Genomic DNA, 24,471 nt, shown 5'->3' on the forward strand with positions numbered 1-24,471 from the left:
GTCGGCGGCCAGTACCACGGTCGCGGTACACAGGCTTGAAAGTTTAATCTCGCGTCACGATCATCATAATAGTATTACTCACGTTGTATAATATTACCTATGTGCGTGCGTACATTATGTTCTCACCACAGTACTGCGGAATCGAAAACCGACAATTGCTACGCATTATATTATTATTTATTACTATTATTATTATTGTTGTTGTTGCAGCGATGTCTACACTATTTAGATACACCTATATAATATGTGTGTTGTAGGTACGCGGACGTAATAATACACGAGTGGGTGTAGTGGTGTACATATTATATAAAATGTAGTGTTGTAGCACCATCAGCAGCAGTGGCGTATACATAATAACACCCTAGTGCAGGTCGTCTCCCGCCGCCGCCGCCGCCGCCACCCTTACCGCCGCAGCACACATCTCATTTATTATGCATTATGATTATATTATTATTATTATAGCAGTATACGTCGTGCACACCGTATGCTATACATTATATACGAGTTCGTAGAGTCAATATATAATATATATATATATATATGTACTTTTTTTGTTGTTGGTATTTTCCCATTCGAATGTTGCAGCGCGCCAGAAAAAATAAACAAAACTTGCGAGTGCCCTTCAATCTCCGTGTATGCGTTCCTATATAAATAGCACACATATAATAATAATATAAGTTAACTGGTACATTGTGTACAGACAAAAAAAAAGATTTCCCTTCCACCCGTGGTATTTTGCTCACTGCCGTATCTACACAACCCAATAGTGGCGTGGGGCTGCACCGTCGTCGCTGCTCCTACTCGTCGACGTCGTTAAAATCCGTTTTTGCGGTATGCATATCATTTTTAGCGAAGCAACACGACGGTTCTATGTCTTGCAGGCAATCTGCCCGAAAATATAGATTGCATTATTTTTTTTTTTTTTTGTATTAAGTCGTCGTCAAAGGAAAGATCGTCTAAAGCAGGGGTATGTATGTACGAACATATAATTCAAATCGATCATATATTCAAAATTATTTCGTGTTTCGTAGTTCAACATAATATTTACATGAAATTGAATAGATATTTTGAAATGTTCATAAATTCTTAGGTCTTGAAACCTAAAAGCTTTGGCTACCGAATGGTCGAGACTAAATTATTTCTAAACTGCTCGCATGGTCATTAAAATATGGACATAATATTTACGGATAGTAATAATCATTATTCGTGAAATATTGACTAAAACACATTTACCATATTAAATAGAATAACTGTTTATATTTTATGATTTTTCCTTCAGTGATTTATTTAGTGTTTGTTAAATCGGTATATAATTATAATTTATATTTTATTACATTAGAATTCTCTACGGGTGTCCGGCCTTCGCCAAAATTCCTATAAATCCCACAACAAAGACCGCCCAAGATGTGTAACATAGTCAATCCGTAATTTTTGAGAAAAAAAACTGCACGTCATAAATATATTATAATATTTTTTGATCGGGTCGTTTCAGGTTATTGATAGACGAAGTGAATGTGCCTGTTTCGTGAGCATCTATAACATGAAAAAAAAAAAACGTTCAACAATATATTTTCAGTGCGGAATTCGCGAAAATATTCAAATGATGGATCGTAATTTAGATATGAATAATATAAAAACGTGAATAGAAATCCCCTGCAATAAAATTAAAACCACAGCTAATGCGTCAATGTCTTCGCGGAATAGTGTTATAAAAATATAATATTTGTAAATATAACCGTCGACTTTCTTGTATACTAAAACAAAAAAAAAAAATTTTTTCACACGTAACCATACGCAATAAACATTGTACTTAAATAATTTTAGCGGACTGTAACGACAAAAATACAAAAAAATAAAAACACATTTTTCAGGCATGTATAATAACAATTATATAGTTTGAGATATTCTATAGTTTTTAATCCGTTAATTAAACCATACTAGCAATATATATATATATATATATAATATACCTACACTATTAATAACCTTCTCGAATTGTTGTTTTCCGTGTAATGTAATACAACATTATGCGTGTACGTATACATATTATGTATATCGGCAGTTATAATATTACTGCAGCGCGAATTATAAAACGCGCACGCAACCGTTTTTTTTTTTCGCTCGTATGACGTGTATCCATCGCCTTCATCCGCGTACGGTCCGCGGTTATTATTGTTATTTGATTATGCGATACAATACGAAACATTTCACTGCTACGGTAACCCGCGCGGAGGTCATCTGGTTCTCTGTCCGGATCGCCAATCACCTCTGTACAACAATATTGTAATAGTGTGCGACCGTGACGGTCAACCCATTTAAATGAGTGCAACGTGTCCCGTGTCACGGGCACTCGCGCACGTCGTTCCGTTTCCAATACGTGAGATAGTAATACACGGGCAGACGAAAATAATTAAACCGAGAACGCGGATCGAACGCAAACAATATTATCGTATGGTTACACACGGAGGCCTACGCTTGCATATATATAAAAAAAAATCGTATATTTTATCCGGCTCGACCCGCACGCATCGAGTGATACGCGCGTGGCCGGTCTTCCGCGTACCATTGAATTTTTACGACGTCCGTGTACCATATCGTATTTTGTATTTGCGCGCGCGCGCGTGTGTGTGCCTGGGTACATGCAGTGTGCACACCGGAAGGTATATTACAGCGGTGTGCCACCGTGATGTATACAGACATGGGAGTGCAGAGGAATGCAAAACACGAATTACCGACCGCCGACTTGAAAACAATTATTATCGTTTAAACAACACCTAGCCGCTACTGATTTATAATATGAATGCACGCGATAACAACGTATAGGTACGCGCACACGTAATGCGAAATGGTTATTATTAATATCGTTTGCGTTTGAAAACGATGTAGCGTAATGAAATTCAGTAAATAAATTAACAACATTATATTATTAAATAATATAGTTCACGTTCAGTGTACATAACATTATATCATAGCCGAGGAAGATCGATAAAAAAAGAAAATATTTATATATATGTACATATTATTTACTTAATATTATGTAATTTAATTTCTGAAACCGTCAAAATGTAATTATTTGTGTTAAAAAACGTCTGTCTACAGTAGGTGAACGGTAAAATATACAAAAAAAAAAACATCTGAATCTAATATTACAGATAATAATATAATAAATAAAGCATATTATAAGTGATCGGCGGGTATGCAATAATAATGTACCTCAAAATATATCAACGCAACAAAGTTAAACACAACCCACGCCATTGTACTGTCTAATGTGTCATGTCACATTTTGCGTTCGTATTCCTATTGTTGTAGGTGTCGCGTATCATTGATTTTCTCTCGAGTTTCATCGTACGCAATTATCGTAAAAACGTATATAGATTTTGATCCTTTTGTGGTGTATACACTTTTTAATAACAATTTTCGCCTCTCGGGATTAACAGATTAATCAACGCGGATAATGTTATTTTTGACAGCAGTCAAGCACACTCCGTCGCTGAAAATACCTCGAGGTAATTTTCGGCAAACATCTAACTAATTATAATATACTGTGCACAGTTGTTAATCGAAAAAGAAATCCCAGAAATTGACTGGTTCTTAACAAGTTTCACAATGAAAAACACCTCACGACCCTAATGGATTGTTATTATTTTGTGGTACAACGCTTTTCCAAAATATACGTACACGTTGCACAAGTTGTGTACGCATGATATCTACGTATGCATAATGGTGGTTCACTATTACGTGACGCATTGTATTCGGGCGAGATACACCGCCCGGTTTAATTTTCTGCAAATATTTCCGCACGCGGTGAGTACCTATAGCAATTATATATATATATATATATATCGCGGTGATGATAATTTATTATTTTGATATTATAATTTCAGTGCTTAAATTAGCACGGATTGCGAAGTAATAAAATAGCAATATAAAAACACAGACTGCAATAATCTAACAAATTCATATTTATTATTTTACCGTTTAATCTGCAATCGCTAGTTTGGCTTCCGACACCACTTCTATTTACACGGGGTGAAAATTGACCTCGGTAAAATGAGTCTTGCTAAAAAATTTTTTTTTTATTTAATAATTCATTTTGACCAATTTAGAGACAGTTGTTTTATCGTAACGTTTTAAATTGAAAAATTAAAGGATTCATCTCAATTATTGTTATACGTAACTATAATAATTTACAAGTGTTATTGTCGTTGCTTTTCACGATCTGATTGAAATACTCATTACAATTGCATCCAATTATACTGTGATATACCTAAATATATAGTATATAATTTTGAACCAATCATCAGTCACTAGTTCACGTAATTTTGTGCAGGTATTTCGTTCATTTTAAACACTTAAAATAGTATCGGTTTAAAAAAATAAAAACAAAATTATCGTAATTCTTTTTTCCAAATCAGTCATAATATTTTTTATTATTCTACAGTAAATGATATTGTTTTACTATTGCCTTACATATTATTTTATTTTTTTTTTTAAATCGAAAATACGTTTCAATTTTTACTTAATATTTATTCATTGAGTCAATGCCTTAGTGAAATGACCTCGAACAACAAGCATTCAACGTTAACAAAAGTTTCTATTAATCTTTAAAATTAATAATTCAATCATATTTTGGAAACGGTATTATTTCTTAATATTATACTACATATTTTTAATCAATAGGTGTAATTTTTTATAATATGTTTTTATGATAATTAAATAATTCTTATACTAACATAATTTAAAAATACTAAGAAATGTGAAATAATTATATTTATCTTTAATATTTTAAGTTTTGAAACTTTAGTTGTAATAATGTGGTGCAGCGATGCAGTGTATTTACAATGACGTCATGCATAACCGAGAGTAAAATAGGTAGTGTAGAAAATAATATTTTTAAACAATTATTTTCTAAAAGAAAACGAAAAAAAACAGACGTAGATACAAAGTAGGTACACAAAATTAAAAATACATTCATCACTAACTTCTAACGAATTAAAATTTAATTTAGCATATTGTAACGAACACTTTTTTTTCTATAAACAAATTTAAAAACTTGTATATTTACTTGAAAAAATTGTTTTTAACAAAGTGCTTTTATCTTTATAAAAGCTTCTCACATAGACAAGGAAATATTAATCTACCTAGCGAGTTATACTATTTCGTGTAACGATCGTTTTTACATCATCAACTTTACTAAATAATCATCATTTCTTGAAATCAGAAGGCGCAGTAGTTTCACGAAAAATGATTTTAAATTCATGTTCTGTAGCTATACCAAATAATTGTTTCCAAACTACCATAAGGCACTATACGGCACACACGTTTAGATAGGCACACTAAAGTAGTAAACTGTATCTATAAGGACTCTGTAAATTACTCAGACGAACAGTTCACTACGTTTTTGCTGTTTCCGATAAAGTCGTTTATATAAGCATATATAGAATAATATATCAAACGTATTATATACAAATTTAATTTTTAAACCCACGCACGCAGCGTACAAAGCTGCAAATGCAGTTAATCGACCGTGACACTTTGCCGTCCCGTTATAAGCGCTTGAAAGCTGGCAACGTGTGACTCGACTCTTGTGAGCAGATTCTATTTGATTTGAAAATCCTTTACCACGTCAACTAAAATTATAAAAACAAAAAATAGGTACGTGATGTGTAAAAGTCACATAAAGAAGTGACTCGAGTCGACGACTAATTCCGTGTGAAGACTTTGTGAAACGTTTAATAACCGGCGCCACGTGCGTAATCAATATATACATATAAATAATTTTGTGTATACATCGTCGCCATTAAGTATACTAGACATGTATAAATTATAAATATATATAGGCATTAGCATGATTGGAGTTCTGACTTTCTGAGTAAAGATCTGTAACTAAAAATTTAGCAAATAAAATGAAAAATTTACTCATTATGAATACATTTTCTTAGGTAGGGCTTAGTATGACTACGATAAACCAAACACCCTAGTTAGTAGTTACGCGAACTTTTAATGCACGCATGTATTGAGAATTAAAAAATTAAATGGAAAAAAAGAATAGAACACTACAACTCATTTTGCAATTCACCCGTCGAATGTACTTCTCGTGATATTAAATAATACAGCCACTTATCGTAATTCCTAATCAAGCTTGTGATAATTATTACAGTCTCATACAAGTTGATCATACACATTATAACCATTGCAAATACGATTTAACGCGATTAAAAATCAAAGGAATGAACTATTATTTAACACTTGACTTAATTACATTACGTTCAAGTTATACAAAACCTTTTGCTACATATTTTATATTATTATATTACAACAATAATAATAATCGCATGACAGTCCCTTCACTAATCGATATGGTACAGAATGATCCGTTAAATAATATTCGGTTTTTAATAATGAATCATACTCGTGTTTTATTTTTTTCCATAAATTTATTTTTATAATTATATTTATTAAACATATTCCATAAACACATTTCCTTACGTTTTGCATATGATATCAATAAAAATACAAAATTATTTATTTTTATAGAAAAATGTAAGATGTTATTTTATACATAATCGAATTTCAAAAACAGAGAAAAGAAAACATTGCTTGCTTAGAAAACCCAATTTTCTAGCAATCTAAATTTTAGTTTTGTTATTATTCGATTAAAAATTTTAAATTGAAACAAGTACAGTACGAGGAATTGTAAATATTTATTTATGATTCTTTACAAAGGAATACACGATTATATCCTTGCAAATAAGTGTTTTCTATGTAATTTAAATTTGGAAATATTTAAATTACAATGTATACGTATGTAAAACAAAAATCTCACTTTAATATCAGCTAATATTGCTATTTCTATTCATGAGAAGGTGTAAATAATAGATCATATATGGATACTGTAAATGAAAAATAATAAGCAATGGCCTGATACGGCTCTAGTCATAATAATAATTTCTCTACACAAGTTGGTATTTTAATGCTGAACGGCTGAACCACACGTTATAAATCACAATCATACAATTAAGTATTGTTCATGTTTAGTGTATTTTGATTAATTCAAAATTAATAAATATACATGTTATATATTACAACTTATCAGTTATAATCGTCTTGTATATTAAACTGTATAATAATTTTAGTCATAAGTTTTATAAAAAAAAATAAAAACAAAGATATAAGTTATATGGGTAGAGAGCGTCTACCCATATAGTTATGATAAACTATCATTAAACGTATGTTTATATAAAATTATAAAATATAATTTTAATAAAATATTGAGCAATTATCAATTATATTAAATACTATGTTAACATACATACGAAACTATCAACATTTATTTATTTATTATTATCCTAAAAATAATTTGTGTTTAGGTACAATATTATGGTATGTGGTTCTTTTTATAAGACATACACGAACACAATCCTTTAACAATTTAAATTTTGTACATTTCACATAACAGTTACGAGCATAAGAATTGCGATTAAATAATGAATAATATTATGTTAAATTATATAAATAAAAAATGTGGAAAAATATTATATTTATGCGAAATTAATTTTGTTGTACTTATCAGTTTATATAATATATAAATAAATAAATCGTCATTTCCTTTCGGTATAGTATATCTGTTTAACCCAATAACTGCTTACTGATGATATCCTTGAGATCGGATCCAATTTCCAATTTGATACTGTAAAATGGAATAATGGAAAACAATGGATGTGACCTACGATCGCTGTGCACATGTTATTATTTACTAGATTTTTTCATACTGTAACAAAGACTTATATTATTTGCATTCCATGTATTAATGACGTAGTTGTAAACGAGGTAAATCAGATTGCACCTGACCTATGAGAAAATCATGAATATTATTTGAATTATGAATTAAATTAGTATTATAGATAGATAACATGAAATCTTTTTGTTGATTTGATGGCTTAAATACTTCGAATAGATTAAAATTAAAATAAGAATTGATATAATCAATATTTTCCAATATAAGTCAAACAAAATAGATAGCTATTTTTTTTTCAAAAACATATTTTTGAATAGTGAAAATTATTTGAATATTTTAGGAATTTATTTTTAAATATAATGAGAATAGTACTATAATAGTATTTAAACGATTTGATTTTAAAATGTACTATATTCGTGAAAAACTGTGAAACAGAAATATATGCAAATGCCAGTTTTTGTTCAAGCAAAGATTTTTGGTTTTTGAGAAATATTTGTTATTTTAAGTTTTAAATAGTAAATATCCTCGTGACACACCTAAGTACCATTCCAAATTATGCATATTTTAATACGTATCTTACGACAACATTTTAAACATTGAGTACGGTTTTTAAAAATTAAAAATAAATAACATTTTATTTTAAATTATCTATAAAATAAAATAAATACTTATTATAATATAATATATTATAAAATTTATATATTACACTTATAAAATGCAATTGTTTCAGCATTTAAATTCGATAATTTGGGTGACTAAAAAAAATAACTTGTGTAGAATTGCAGTTTTTATTTTTAATTATAATATTATAACGTGTATTTTAATTTCTCGTCAGTGATACTTTACGTATATATCTGCATGGTTCGATGAAGTAGTAACCGGAGGTGATAATTTCAACACGACGAGTGGTCTCTAAAAATGGCATTATGATAATATTATCATATTATTTATTATTATACGGTTCTTCCGAAAAAACAAAACAAATATACGCTATAAATCTATGTGATCTATATCACAATCGAATGGTTAATAACTGTTTTCTTTTTAATATTCACAGGTGCCTTTTGCGATTAATTTACTAGTTTTGGCTTAAGTCTATTAAATACATCATACATTCATTTGTAAATAGTGGTTTTACTCGCAGTAAGACACGTGAGTATTTAATTCGTTTTCAAATAACTGTCAACGCGAAACTCGAGCAAAAGTAACAATCTATATTATTCTATGGCAAACAATAAATTGCTTACAGAGATGAAGATTTCACACTGCAGGTTTAATGGGTTTTTAGTATAAATTATTCGTTGTTTTCTCAGTATCGAATCGATTCGTTTTTAAACTGAGACATTTTGAAATACTACCAAACGGCAAACATTGATTTAAATAAATCAACATAAGCGATTGTCTTTTTCCATTTCGTAATAAAGTTTTAAATAGCTATGGACATTCTTAAGTACTTATTTACTAACCAATTATTGGTATAACAAAGTACACATCGATTAAAGTCAAATATTGTTCAATATCATATTAAAATATTTAAAAGCATTAAAAACTATATACAATTATCTGCTGTATATTAGGTTGGTAGAATGTTGTAGTAAATATAAAAATTTAAAAGTAATTATTTCAAATCAATGCTCATTGTTGAACTTGGTTTAACTCTTCAAATATTAATACATTTAAGTACATATATACATAATATTTATTATTATTTTAATTAGTTTTATACTATTTTTTTCTTCTAAATATTTTTGAATTAATTTTCGTTTATTTATTTAAAAAGTACCTGATCTGTAACACAATTTTATTAAACAAAAAAAAAATCGTCTGGGAATTATAAATCATTTTTATTCGATACAGTTTTTAATATTGACATGAGATAATTAACTAAAAAATTAATACATATTTATAAATGATAATAGTGAAAAATACTATGTAGATATCAGGAAAACTGAGGTATCTACGTTAAAACGTAGTTACACTAATTTAATGCCATATACTAGGTTTGTCTATTTTTCCCTGGCGGAATCAGATTTTATAGCTAGTAGGTATATTATATAATAATCTTTTAATATTTTATCTCGAAATAGACTCCCCAGTGCCTAGTAAAAACAAAGACAACATCCACGATAGAAAAGCCAACAAAAAGTAATGATATCCCCTTCAAAAACCTAAGCGTTAAAAAAGGCCAAGTTAAAGACCACTTAACAAAAATAGTCCGTCTATCAATGTAGTGATGAGTACATTGTAGATTGAAGCCAACTATAATCTTTATTTACCTAGTAATCTAACTTTACTCCTACTTTCATGGGTAACAATGCTCTTATGTTTTTATTGGTTAGTTTCTTAACGAGTGAATAATGAAAAGGAGAAAACTTATAATAAAATAAAAACAATTTAAGACCCCCTCCTCCGTCAGAATAAAACAAAACAATGTAAAAAATTCAAATTATAAAAGTTATAATATCTATATTGCAGACAAGTCTGTTGTATGCATCATTAAAAAAAATTTCAACACCAAAAACTTAAAGATCATACTTGGATATCTATATCAGGTGTCAGCAACACACAGGAGATTAATTTTTAAAACTGGCCAAGTCATAAGCAATTTAAATAAACAGCATTGTTGCTCATTAAAGTTACAGTGATATGATGTTTTGAACTTAAAATAGAGTAGATTTGATCACAATGTAGATAGGTATTACGACTCATAGGCTGACTTTTTTTTGCCAAGTGATCTTTAACTTAAAGACTTGAAGGAATAAGTATTTACTAGCAACTATATTTATTTAAATATATTTTTTATAGTTTATATAATGATATTCTTATTTTATTAAGATATAAATAAAATAACTGTATATTTTATGTAAAAATATAGTTTGGATAAAATAATTGATACATTTGAACTTTTATTCTATTCCTATAAAATAATATTAAAACAAAATATAATAATTGTAACTATAACTAAATTTGACATCATATTTTAATAATATATGTTAACGTTTGTCTTCTAACTAAAAAATAATTGTATTCACAGGTTTTTTTTTTATTCTACGTTGTTGGTAGTTTGTATTTGTATGTAAAAAAGGTTTTGCGTCTAATACCCACTCGAATGTGTCATAGCGTCTATGCTCGTTCACAAATACAAATAGCTATACATTTAAACTATTACATCGCAATCTTAACAATTAACATATTCACTCAAGTGGTGTATATTTATGGTATAACATAAGAATCGAATATATATCATCGAAATAAAATCAAATATTATTATTTGTATTTAAAGCATAGAACAGCAACAACGACTGAAAAACTACGATACATTTTTAATTTGGAGAAATCATATAGCAGAGAACGAGTATACAATATACATAACAATATATTACAAGAGACGACACAGAGAATAAAATATAATATATATGTTTGACACAGTTAAGTAATGATAATAATAATCAGTCATAGTTTTGTAACATGTATCTACTATAAATACTTTTTCGTGTACCCGATAACAGAGTGATTCACCAACATTATTCAATCATTATTTTTTTTGAAATTCTAGTTTTTAAAATTTTTAAATATATTTAAAGACAATATTTCCAAATACTTAGATTTATTATACAGTTTATAAGGAGGATCTAGGATCCAGCAGTGATGCGAAATTTTTTTTTTTTTAATTTTAACCACATATTTTTATTACAAATTTTTAATATTATATAGGAATTTATATTAATGTATTACAATATTATAATTTTTAAAAGTTGTTTGATCATTATAAGTATTTAACCGAATATTATATAATTAAAGGCTATTTTATACTTATTTATCTACGTTCAATAATTATTCTCAAGAAATATCGGGTTACATTATGATTTAGTTGAATAAAAGAACGGTTGTCATTTGAAAATAAAGAGGTTTTTACTGCAAGAGAACACTGACATTTTATGGCATAAAAATTCAAGTTTTAGAAATGTTTTCTTAAAGTTTATTTAAAATTCCGAAAATCAGAAAATCAGAATGCATTATTAAAGTTTGAAAAAGAGGGGAGGTAAGCATGTTTGTTGAATAATCTGACTATATAACATCACAAGAGATAGTGATAAAAATGTCGTCCATGTGACGGATGTAGGTGGCAGGTGCGTATAATACAATATCCTGTGGTGCTGTAGCGCGTGTTTTTACCTATTTAAACCGTCGCATGCAACGGTAAAGAAGGAGCAGCTAAGGCAATAAATTTAAAAATAAAATAAAAACGGAGACGAACAATAGGATGATTTTTTTCTCCTTTTGCCAACCGTAAATGTGACACTCGCAACCACCGGTCACCCACGCGAATAACCATAATATTATAATGACACCTAGATTATTATTATTATTATTATTATTATTTTGTACTCGTAAAATAGCCACGCGCAACAATATTTCGCTGTCTCTCGCACGCCGTACTTAAAAATATCTCGATGAATATATTCCCATAACATGTAGGTACACACCGTACACATAATGTACGCCTAAGATATGGTCGCAATTTTACCCCTCTATTTCCCACACACACGCACAATACCGCGCGTGTAGGAGACAAACGACTGACATTTTTGCCGGATTGGAAAACTCGTAGTGTGTATAGGGTGTCTACCGCGCTTGCCGGGGTCAACGACACCTTCCCCCCCCTCCGACAGTTTTCGAAAATTATTTGTATTTTATTTTTGCGATATTCACTGACTATTTTGCATAATATGATCGATTTCGCATATCTTTAAAATAGAATCAGTCGTAAATCATTACCGATAGTGTTTAATTAAAAAATCTCATGACACGGTCGAGGTTATATCATTGTTTTGGACATTAGACTCGGCGTATATACCGCTCAAATAGCGGATTAGTCGAGGATTGCGACGTTATGTAGACGACGGTGATTTCGCAGTAGGCCGCAGACGGAAACACACGAGTAGAGACACCCTGTATATTAAATATAATATACTCGACGACTTGAATTCCAAGGCGCCGCGTTTAACACAATATTTATTGTCGTGCGTTCGACCGTGCGTGCGCCTACGGCTACGTCAAAGAATTCCTAAACGCGTGTTAGCGAGAAGTCCGGAGGTTAATTCTTTGCATACGGTACGATGAACAGTATATTGTATACCCCATACAATGAGCCCAGTTTTAATAATGAACATTTGGACCATTCCAATCCGATCGTTCATATGGCTGTATGATTGTTACGTGTTATATATACCTTATAATAGCTATATAATACCTATACAATAAATCGTCGGAATCGAACGAGTGTGCGTACACCATATAATTACGTATTATTATAATGCCAAAATGCGGCGGAGTATATAAATGTTGATAAAGAAGGGGTGTGTACGAGTGTGTTGGTTAGTACGGGATCAGTACATCTGACGAATATTAGAGTTCGATTTAAAACAAACGTTGTTAATTAATAACTTTTGAATGCTTACCAAAAACACATTACTTTATTATTATCTACGATATTTTTATTTTTATCATCTTCCTACGTTAGATTTCGAAGATTTTCTAAAAATTATAAAAAATATATCCAGTCAGTCTCTTGAATACAAGAGATGTATTGGTTGTTAGCCGATTTGATTGGTTTAACATCAATGGTTTCAAAAATTTGGTTGAAAATATAATGAACTGTGGAGTGTGAGTGAGTATTTTAGAGAAGTTTGATTCTGGAAACGACGTGTAAGCCAAATGTATAAAATCTCTAAGACCATCCATTCAACTTTGCTTTTATGCGATGCGAAATCGTTTCTCGAAGTAAGAAACTTCTTTAAATTCTTATGACTAATTATATTAACTCCTATATAATTTTCCAATCACAACAACAACAACTTTTCCAGCACTAACATTACCGTCTTAAAACCCAAATGTAATAAATATATCATGAACGAATTTAGCTAAACATTTGGATTGATGATATTCGTTTAAAATTTTTCTAGATATTACAGCGATATCAAAATCCAGTAGGTGCTTTATCATTATTCAGAAAAACCTACTAAAAATTAGCATAAAGAAGTGATACATCTAGTATTTTTTTTTTAATTTTAATTGAAATGTTGAATTCAACTTATAATTTATATTTCTGATTATTTATTTATTTTAAAGACATATTTAATATTTTCGTATGTCACTGATGTACTGTTAGAGAGAAAAAAAAATTAAAAATAGTATAAAATATTCAGAAGGCATGTTGTATGTACCAGTCTCAGACGATTATGGCACTATTATTCATCAAAAATTGGGCGTTAAAGAAAAATAATATATTCTTACAAGCTCGTGGGGTCAAGTCAAAGTACGTTGTTCCAGTACGGTACGATCGACGGCGGTGGCAATCTTCCGATGGACGATAAACTACAAGATAGTTAAATAGCAACAATAGGTACTGCGTGAGTCGAATCAATAGATGATATAACGCTATTATTTTCTAAAGACGATTTTTGTACGTTAATCATAAGGTCGCGTGCCCAATTAAAGAACAACCAGTACAATGCGTGCCTCCGCAAATCGAAAAAAAAAAACGATTTTTTTCCCATATTTTTCGCATTGCTAACCGATTAGGAAAAAAATATATATAAATATTGTTCGCACTTCGCGTGGTCTCAGAGGAGAATGAAAAAATATCATGGTAATGTTTGATATCTATTTATTTATTACGTCTTTGCCGTACATATATTACATAAATATTTTATGTACACGAAATACACTGTGGAGCTGAGGCGTGTATTAATCGCGAGAAGAAAAAAATTCTATAAGCGTTAAATTTTATTGAGGCATTCGTTATAAATCCAAACAGCAGTAGAACGTGGGTGATTTTTTAGTCCTGATTTACATAAACTGTAAGTATAATTATTTCTCCTACGCCCCCACCGCCGATTTTCATTATAATACACGCACACACACGTCTCATAAAATAAATAATATCTATTAATTATGATCTACAGTAGTACAATAACTATGCCTTTTGTCCCGGTTTGATATCGTAATAGAATGTTGTTTTATATTATTGAAATATTATTTATTCCATTACTTAAAAATATCACTTTGATTTACTGAAAATCTTATGAATAATGAGCCATTTTTTTTACAAAATAATACGTTGATTCCGCAAATATTTGTTTATTTAAATTATATTATATTATTTTATGTATTGCGTACGTGTATGTTTATGTGTGTGTGCATATCGATATTTTGTTATTTATTGAGAGATACATTGAATAATATTAAAATAAAATACCAAAGATATTGCATCATAGATTTTATTTTATTTTGTAGTTACCATGAAATGGAACAGGTCCGCAGTTGTAGTAGTAGTAGTAGTAGTAGTAGTAGTATTTTTGTCTACAAGTTTGGTGTGCTTTAATAATATTTTATTTTACTTTTATATAAATGCATTAGTTCGTTGTTGTTGTTTGGTGCAATATTAATACGTATACATCAAATATGAATGTAAAAAATATAAACAATTTATAATCATATTTTCGATTCAGATATTTTGACATACACATATTGGCACACAGTCATACGGCTATAATTTATACATTAAATAAAATAAAACGTACCTTATGATTAATCAACAATTAAAACGTATTGTTGTACCATTTTTACAGTTGATATGGAATACATTATTTATTGTTATTCACATTTATGTGTATAAGAATACACATAATTTGATTAAGTATTTGCTGAAATAAACATAATATTTTCAATGGTACAGTAACAAGATATTTAGCAAAAGGGAGATATATAATTATGTAATTGTATTAATCACGTCTGTCAGCTACAAGGTGGATACTCGCTTGTGGTGAAGCAATACACATTTCTTAAAATAGCCACTGATCATTTTTTTTTTTTTTTTTTTTTAGTATAGAAAATCTCGTAAATTTATATAATAACTGAACAAATAATATTAAATATACGATTTATAGGAGGATTTTGTTTTATTTTTACGGTGGTGTACCTACTTTAATATGTAGTAATACTGATCCGGATTATGCAGTTTGATTTTTCTCGGGCGCGGTTCAAAGTCTAGGGCGTGGTCCCTAAACGACCTTGCTCGGGACCTTGACAGTCTCTTCGGTTACGCGAAAAAAAAGACTACTAAAACTAAATAATAAATATAATGATAAAAATAATGAACACTTCGTATCACACATGTGTTTAATACCAAATTAATAGCAGCTACCTATGTGTATATTATATTTTTTTTTATCCACTAAGTAGTGGTATGTTTACATGCCAAACCGGGGGTCACTCGGAGTTATGCGTGGCGCTCCAACAATGAATTCAGCCGTCGGACACGGAGACCTGTTTTTTATTTTTATTTTTTGCGTACCTACCAGTAGTCACGAGCAATCAAGAAAATAACCGTCCCAGAGTCGTTATCCGGAGTATTGTTGTTTACACCTCCCACGGGATTCCGATGATGAATCGACCAATTTATTCGTATAACAAAACGGCCGGATTGTCGAAAAAACGTTTTTTTTTTTTTCCGAAATCAGACGAACATTGATTATCTACTTGAACTTTCGATTTTCTAAGAAAATCAAATTTAACACTTGGTCGAACACCGTTACTTTTGCTAAAACCTCCTTATTTATTTTGCTTTTCATCATATTGTTTACTCTTTATTTTTTCTTACGGTTATCTACATTCAAAAATTTTACAGTATTTTAAAATGATCGAAAAATATTTCAATTAGTTTTTATTTAATTTGTCTTTTATACACTTTAACTTCAATGCAATTATTTAATTAAATATAACATGTATTACTATTAATAAATGTAATTGTTTTGGTTTTTGGTTTTTTTTATTCACAAGTATTCCTCGCTGGTTATTTTAATACAAATTACAAGTTGGTATTTATATACTACTTTTTGGAACATCGATGCTTATACTTAAACAATGTAGTATATGGAAATATTATATGAATTGAAATGTTCACGTCTATTCAACACTTCAATCTGAAAATTTTACTGTATAATATTTGTTCACACTAACATTTAATTCAAATTTAATAACTGTTTAATTGAATAAAAGTTTTAAGTTAATCGTTACCTCATTTAAAAGTTATTACAACACAATAGAATACATGCATTATATTATACATATTATATTCCTTTTATAAATGTATATAGAAAATGTATGACTACAAATTGTAAATTTAAACAATATGTTTTGGCAAAGATTGAATAAATGATTGTTCATTTAGTTTCGGTTACTATTATTTATGACCTACGAAGTTTGATCTATAATTCATAAATTAATTCCGAATATATATTATATAACCGTATTGGTTTCAATGATACACTTTAAAAATATATTAAATGTATGTTGAAATTGTTGAAGGTAATTTCAAATTATTTAGTTTGTACAGTCTGTGCGAAAACAATTAACAGAAAAAAAATTCAATCCATTTTAAAACGTTAAGTTTACTTACTCCAATAGGCTTCTTAGTTGTAAGGGAAAAATAATTTTACATTAATTTATGAGAGTCAACATTTTTAAATATATTTAGATTTTAAGTAACAAGTTAATTATGCAGACTTTGTGTTATAAACTTGATGTTGTGACCCGCTGTACCATTTATATTATAAATATAAATATAAATGTATACGAGTATATGAGGTATAAAATGTGTATGACCTTTTAATAATATTTAACCATTTTCAATGCCAAATACTAGAGTAAATACTAGGTATTGAATTTTAATGAATCGTTATTATTTTATTATTAAACTGCATATTTTATTATTATTATTATTTATTTAAATAAGATAAGATATTATTTTATTTTGATAAGAATAATATATATACCTACGATACATTTTATTCGATTTTTAAATTCCCTTATCTCTTAAAAAATTGTTTAAAATATATTTGTATTAATAATACTATATTTTACAAATATTAATGTATACTTAAAGAATGAAATAGTTTCTAACAGTCATAGTTAACATTTGTATTTAGAAACTATTATATAAGCTTCCCTTTTATGCACTGGGTAGCGTGCGGTATGTATGTTACGTCTCTGTAAGTATTACCTGAAAGTAAACAGTATATTTTCTGTGTTATCGACGCATCACTTTATTTAAGTAGTTAAATAATTACAAATAGACAATAGTAAACTTTTAATCAATATTTCAATATATATATATATATATTTTAACTATGTGTGTTTATAAAATTTAAATTCTGTTTAATAACTATTTTTTATTATCATATTTAAGATAATTTTAACCATACGTTATTAGGTATATTCTAATAAGTTAAATATATAATTTATAATATATACATATATTCATAGTTCAACAAGAGAAAAACGGACTTAATTATATAAAAATATATATTTATATCACCTATAACATGAATAAATACATAATGTATAATATAATATTAGATATTAAATGGTACTTGTTAATTTTAAAAAGTAGAACGCTGAGTATAAAAAAGTAAAATAGATATTTGCAAGCAATAAAGTTACACTGTTTAGTAATTTTAATAATAATGATATATTTCAACTCATAGATACTAAGTAAAACGCAACATTTAAATAACTATATATAAATTGATAATAATCATTTTAATTAATGTGAAATTTAGTTGATTATTTATTATTCATATACAAAAAATATTACACACAACCTTCAGATATTAAATTAATTTAATAAGATAGATAAACTTTATTAATTAAGTAAACCGTTGTGTTGAGTGGGTCACAATAAGGGTGGGTGTGTTAGAGATGTATTATTCTGATACCGAAAGCTGTATAAGACTATCGCGTTTTTAAAAGATTCTAAATTTAGTTATTGTTATTATAGTGAAATTAGTTTAATAATTGCAAATTACATAAACATTATACGGTTTTAATGTTAATTATGTACAATATTTATTAAAAAAAATAATAATTAATTTATTAGATATTTTAAATGCTTATATAATTATAATAACTTTACCGTGATTTTGGCATTTTTTTTATAAAAGTATTTTGATTTTTTCAATGCTAAAATTCACCAATTAGATGTTCCTATACTCCTATAGTGTAATAGACTATAAATAGTTTACTGTATAAATATCCAACATCCAATTTACAATTCATTTAAGGTTTAGTTACATTTTTATTTGATATAATTATTTTTTAATTCACTATAAAGCTTACAAAAATTCAAAATTGAATTACAATTTTTTTTAACAGAAAACACATTTTATAAATAATTTAATAATTCCCATCTTATTGTGTTACACAAATTATGTATGAGTATGTACATGTACACTGTATAAGTAAAAATTAGACGCATGGCAAGATAAAACATACATTATATTATATTATTTTTGTTTAAATAATGTAATAATATTTGTAATTTATTCAAAAACTTGGTTGTTACTTATTATCTTAAACGTATATAAAATTATGTATAAATTACAAGGGTCGTGTTCAAACTAAAATTATTAAATTAAATTACCGTATGAGTTTGGCGTAGTTAATTAGAATCGTCTAGGTGACAATAATATAAAGAACAAACATACACACTTTCATAGTAATACAATATTTCAATATATCTTAGTAAATAATGTATTTCTTATTTTTTTAAATTTAATTTTAACTTAAGAACGATATATTAATTCGTTTACATAGAAATAAATATCAAATGCTTTGATTCTAAAAATAGAAGGGTTGCCACCTAAGAACGACAAACATCATAATAATACTTAACTATAGTAGATTTATAAATTAAGTTTATAGTTGAATTAAGAAGCTTTTTCATTTAATATATTTTTATTATGATAGCGAGACGGGTGATTGTACTTTGAGCTAACACAAAAGGCTGATGTATGCGCATGGATATCGAAAAAACTGTGTTGAAGTGAGTGAAATCGCCAGAACTATAAGCTAAGTGACTTAATAAAAAATAAAAATGGGTGTCGTTTGTGCATAGTATACGGTAAAAAGAACATCGTAAAAGCTAGACACCTAAAATAAAACATATTATTATCTTACGACTTTATGAGTTTTAATAATAATATGCAGAGACATTAGTGTACGTATTGAAAAAATATTAGACCTCCGCCGCATAAGCGGATAGAGGCTTTGGAATCTTAGCCCCCCCTAAACAAAAAATATTTTACATATTTTTGGATTCAATGTACAATATTTATTTTGTTTATATCAATGTAATAAAAATATTTTCGACATCGCACAGCTACATTTTGATCTCATATAGGAAAATTTATCCAAAACTATTTTCCAAACTTGTATAAGTTGCCAATTTCCTCTGCAACATCTTAGCATGCATTTTCTATTATGAGGCGAATAAACTTACTTTAGATCTACAATGAATCAAGATAGCTTCAGTACTTGATCCATACTAAATATTGAAAAAAGATGTAAAAACTGATCCTGAGCAAATTTTACAACAATTTACAGCAGTAAATAAAAGAAAAATGAATCTTGAACAACATGCTAACAACTATTGTATAGGTACTATAATTTAAAATAAAAGTTGATATTTTTGTGGTATTTAAATTTTAAGATAGATGGGAGGTGTAAGGGCTTCTCCCCCCACAGGTTACCTTTGGTTTAATATTGTGGTAAGGCTGCTGTGGCCCCTCTCTAAGATTTAGTGCTAGTTGCGCCACTGCCTAGAGTTGGTGAGACAGTGTTGTTTCTTTTACAACCTTTAAAAGGAGCGACCTTGGTTTTGTACGTCTTAAAGAAGATGGATACTTTGTCCGTCGCGAGGACTACACAGAAGTACACTGTTATTGTGGTATAACTCATTTGGACGCCTCAGTAAAATGTAGCAGTATTATATCCTGATTTTCATGGATGTCAATATGACGTAAAATTTCTATGTAACACGCCAATGGAAACTCTAAAATAAAATGACGCCAAGATATACGTCGTTGTGAAGAAAGTGGAATATTTTACTCTAATCTAACCTAGGTAATGCGCTCGGGACAGGGATATTCCAACGGAGGATGATCTTGACTGCAGGTGTCTGGACGAAAATAGTCCATCGGCTTATCGGTTACCAGCAAACACATTGTATATACTACATACTATATGGTAATTAATTGTAAGCCATATATTCTAAATTATTGTATTTTGTATGAGAATAATATACTATATACTATATAATTGTACATTACAAAATTGTGTAGTTTTTGGAATGTGGTAGTTGAAAGACTAGTACCTAGTGGGCATATCCGGATTTCACGGATTATCCGAATAATTCGGATTATTTCGGATTATACTCAATTTTGCTCATCAATAACTCTTTTTTTTATATTCTAATTTATATTATTTTATCATATTTTCCGAACATATTAGGTGTACCATATTTATTTATTTTGCAATATATTTTAAATAATTGTAAGTTACATATAAAAAACAAATCCATAATTCCGGATAATTCGGAAAATTCGGATAAGAATTTGATTCAGATCCGGATTTGGATATCCGGATATTCGGAAAATCCATGTATTCAGATTTTATTCTCATCCATTCACCATTGGTTGAGTACAATAATATCATCATAAATTTTGTGTAAAATAATAATATACTATTTACATTAACGTTAAATTGAATTAAAAAGTCAGATAGAGGTAGTGTATACATTAAAAACTATAGTTTACCAGAAATGTATACAACATTTTCGAGCACCATCAAAAAACATCTGTGAATCGAATTAGTCACTTTAATAATAATTAATTTAATTATACATCACGAACCAATTCGTAGAGTAGGAGGCATGTCACTTTTCTCGGTCTTGATTTTCAATATTGGTTGATATCCATATACTGTAGGCACTCCGGGTATTTACTGTTTGTATAAATACAACAGTTGTCATCGTAATTATTTGGTGATTACACGTGTATGGTATATGTATAATACATTATATATGAATACTACATAAATTATAGGCACCTATATGATTATAATTTATATGTTTATACATGAAAATTTGATTTAATATTTGTATGCGCTGCGTAGTAATTAAAGCATATAATATTTGAGATGCGACTACAGTGTGTCCCAAAAGTATTATACTGCCTTAAGAATGAACTATGTGCGATACATTTGTCTTACAAACGTACAACACCAAATTTTATGTTAAGAATAATCAATCAGTTCACTCTGTCGCTTCCAACTCAAGAGTGAATTGACCTTTTATAAAATATAAAGGTAAGATAATTATCTAGGTGTTCCTGTGCTTTTTTTCTTGTTTTAATTAAATAGCATGTTATATGATTGTGTTGTTATATCAACAAAAACCGCCTCAGATTAAAATTTTAACTTTGAGTTTTATGACTGGTCGATTCATTCTACCTAGTTTTAAAAATAACAGAGTTACATGGATCGTCGTGAACGTAAAGTTTGCATATTTGTAAGTCGGAGACGCCACATAAAATACGAACACGGTGTCTCCTCCAAAGCATCTCTGAGAAATCATCGGACGTCAATCTGTATAGTATGCATAGGTCCGATCGTATCAACAGAAGATAACTGTTTATGAGAAAATATCCTATTTTGATGTTATACATTTCTGTAATAGACCGCTGTTGAAAAAAAACACATCTAATTATCAATATTTAATATGGATTTGACACGTACATTGTAATCACGGTGATAGAGACTTTTGGGACGTGCTGCAGTATGACGGGTGTTAAAATATATGATGGTTTATTGCACGATCACTCGACAGCCTATAAACTCCGTTACCGCTCTTACACCCGACCAATTAAATGGCGCCACGACCGCACACACCGCAGATATTGTCGATACCGACACGAACGGTTCACGGATTTATATTGTTATGTCAGTCGATCGGCCATAATCGCACATACAAATCGTAATTACAACAATATCGTTGGTTTTATATTCTATGCGCTTATATCTATGTATACACAACCGAAAAACAATATGTTTGTTCTGCGGCACGCCATCGTTTCCGTGTTCGTTACTGTTGGATGTCTTCTACTTTGATCTCGGCCATTCGCAGGAAACCTGGACGGATTTCACCACGTGTATAGAATCATATTGTCACGCAACAGATAAGCATAGGTGCCTCCCGATCTAAAAAATGGCAGTTTTTGTTACTATTGTCAATCTATTTCTTTAGACGGTGATCCACAGTTTCTCACTAAACATGCCTGCGAGAAAAAGTGTGGAGAAAAGGATTGCCATTGTAACGGTTTGTGTTACGTGTGTGCGAAACACACCCACCTGACTAGTGCTGACTGCGGCATTGTGACCAAAATGTTTGACGGTAATTGCAAGAATATTCCGTTCAAACCTGAGCCATAAGGTTAAGTAAAAAAAATAATTACCATTTTATATATATATATATATATATATATCATCCGATCGTCACAACGATGACTTTATTATCAAAGTTTTATGTCACACAATATTTTTGCATGCGATATTATGACTTTTTGCCAACCGTTTAACGATAATTTGTTTGTCGATAAAATAAATTGCCTATATATTATATTATTATTAATCAATTATATTGTATAATTAATGTACATTATTACTGTTATATTTTTCAGTTAGTTAAGTCGATAAATTATTGTAAAATTAATAAATTGTATTATGTAATCGGTGCTCATATGCTCATATTATTGTATGAATATTAAACTTTTACTCTGTCTCCAATGTATTTCGTGCTTTATTTTAATTTAATCATTACTAACTTGCTAAGTTATTGGAGGTAAAATTAGAAAAATTTGTACAGAAAAAATTGAATAGATGCATTCAACCATTAAATATGCAAAATGATATGCACAAAAAAATTATATTTTAGTGAAATAAAAATATTACATATAAAAGATAAGCCATGATCGGCGATTGTCAGCAGCCAATATAGATTTCTCCAATCCTGAATCTTGGATTTATCCTTAAAATAAATATTAAATATATTAATATAAAAATAGTTTTAAAATAACTTTTTTCTCACCTGATAAATTATTGCATTGCACTACTAATGTTTTTTAAATATTTCCTACGTCGAATGATCACCGATTGTCAGCCAGTATGATTTTATTACCTATTGTTAATAAGTGTCATGTTGTATTACATATCAGATCACAGAAGTTATTGATATTAAAAATATTTTATTATCACCATCACTTGAATCACCGTCATAACCGTGAATCCAAAAAAACTAATGTCAAAACTGTGACGGCAAAATAGCTAAGCATGAATAGCTAAAAAACTTAATAGCGAATGTTAAAACAACTAAAGTATATTATTTTAAAATTATTATTTTTATTATTTAGCTGTAGTATGGTATTTATTATAAGTTATAAAGATACAGATAATCACAATTAGTTTTATAGTTGGGTTATCCGATATTCTGGATGGAGGAAATATTTAAGCGGACAAAACCAATAAAAAAAAATATGTATATCAAGATATCGCATTAATAATTTTAGAAATTCAAAAACAATATGAAGATAATTGAAGAAAGGAGTATTTTAAATTATTTGAAAGCCATAACCTATAATTTATTACTACAAGTTTAAATTATTTAATTTTTGTAATTTTGTAATTTTTTTTAACCTAATACATGACTAAACACTGTTGTGTCACTAATAACCTAACCTAACTAAATATGTATAATAATAAAAATTTTAAAATAAAATACTTTAGCTGTTTTAAACATTTGCTATTATGTAATTTAGCTATTTTTTCTTCGCTGT

This window comes from Rhopalosiphum maidis, chromosome 2, assembly GCF_003676215.2.
Source record: "Rhopalosiphum maidis isolate BTI-1 chromosome 2, ASM367621v3, whole genome shotgun sequence".
Taxonomy (NCBI): Eukaryota; Metazoa; Arthropoda; class Insecta; order Hemiptera; family Aphididae; genus Rhopalosiphum; species Rhopalosiphum maidis.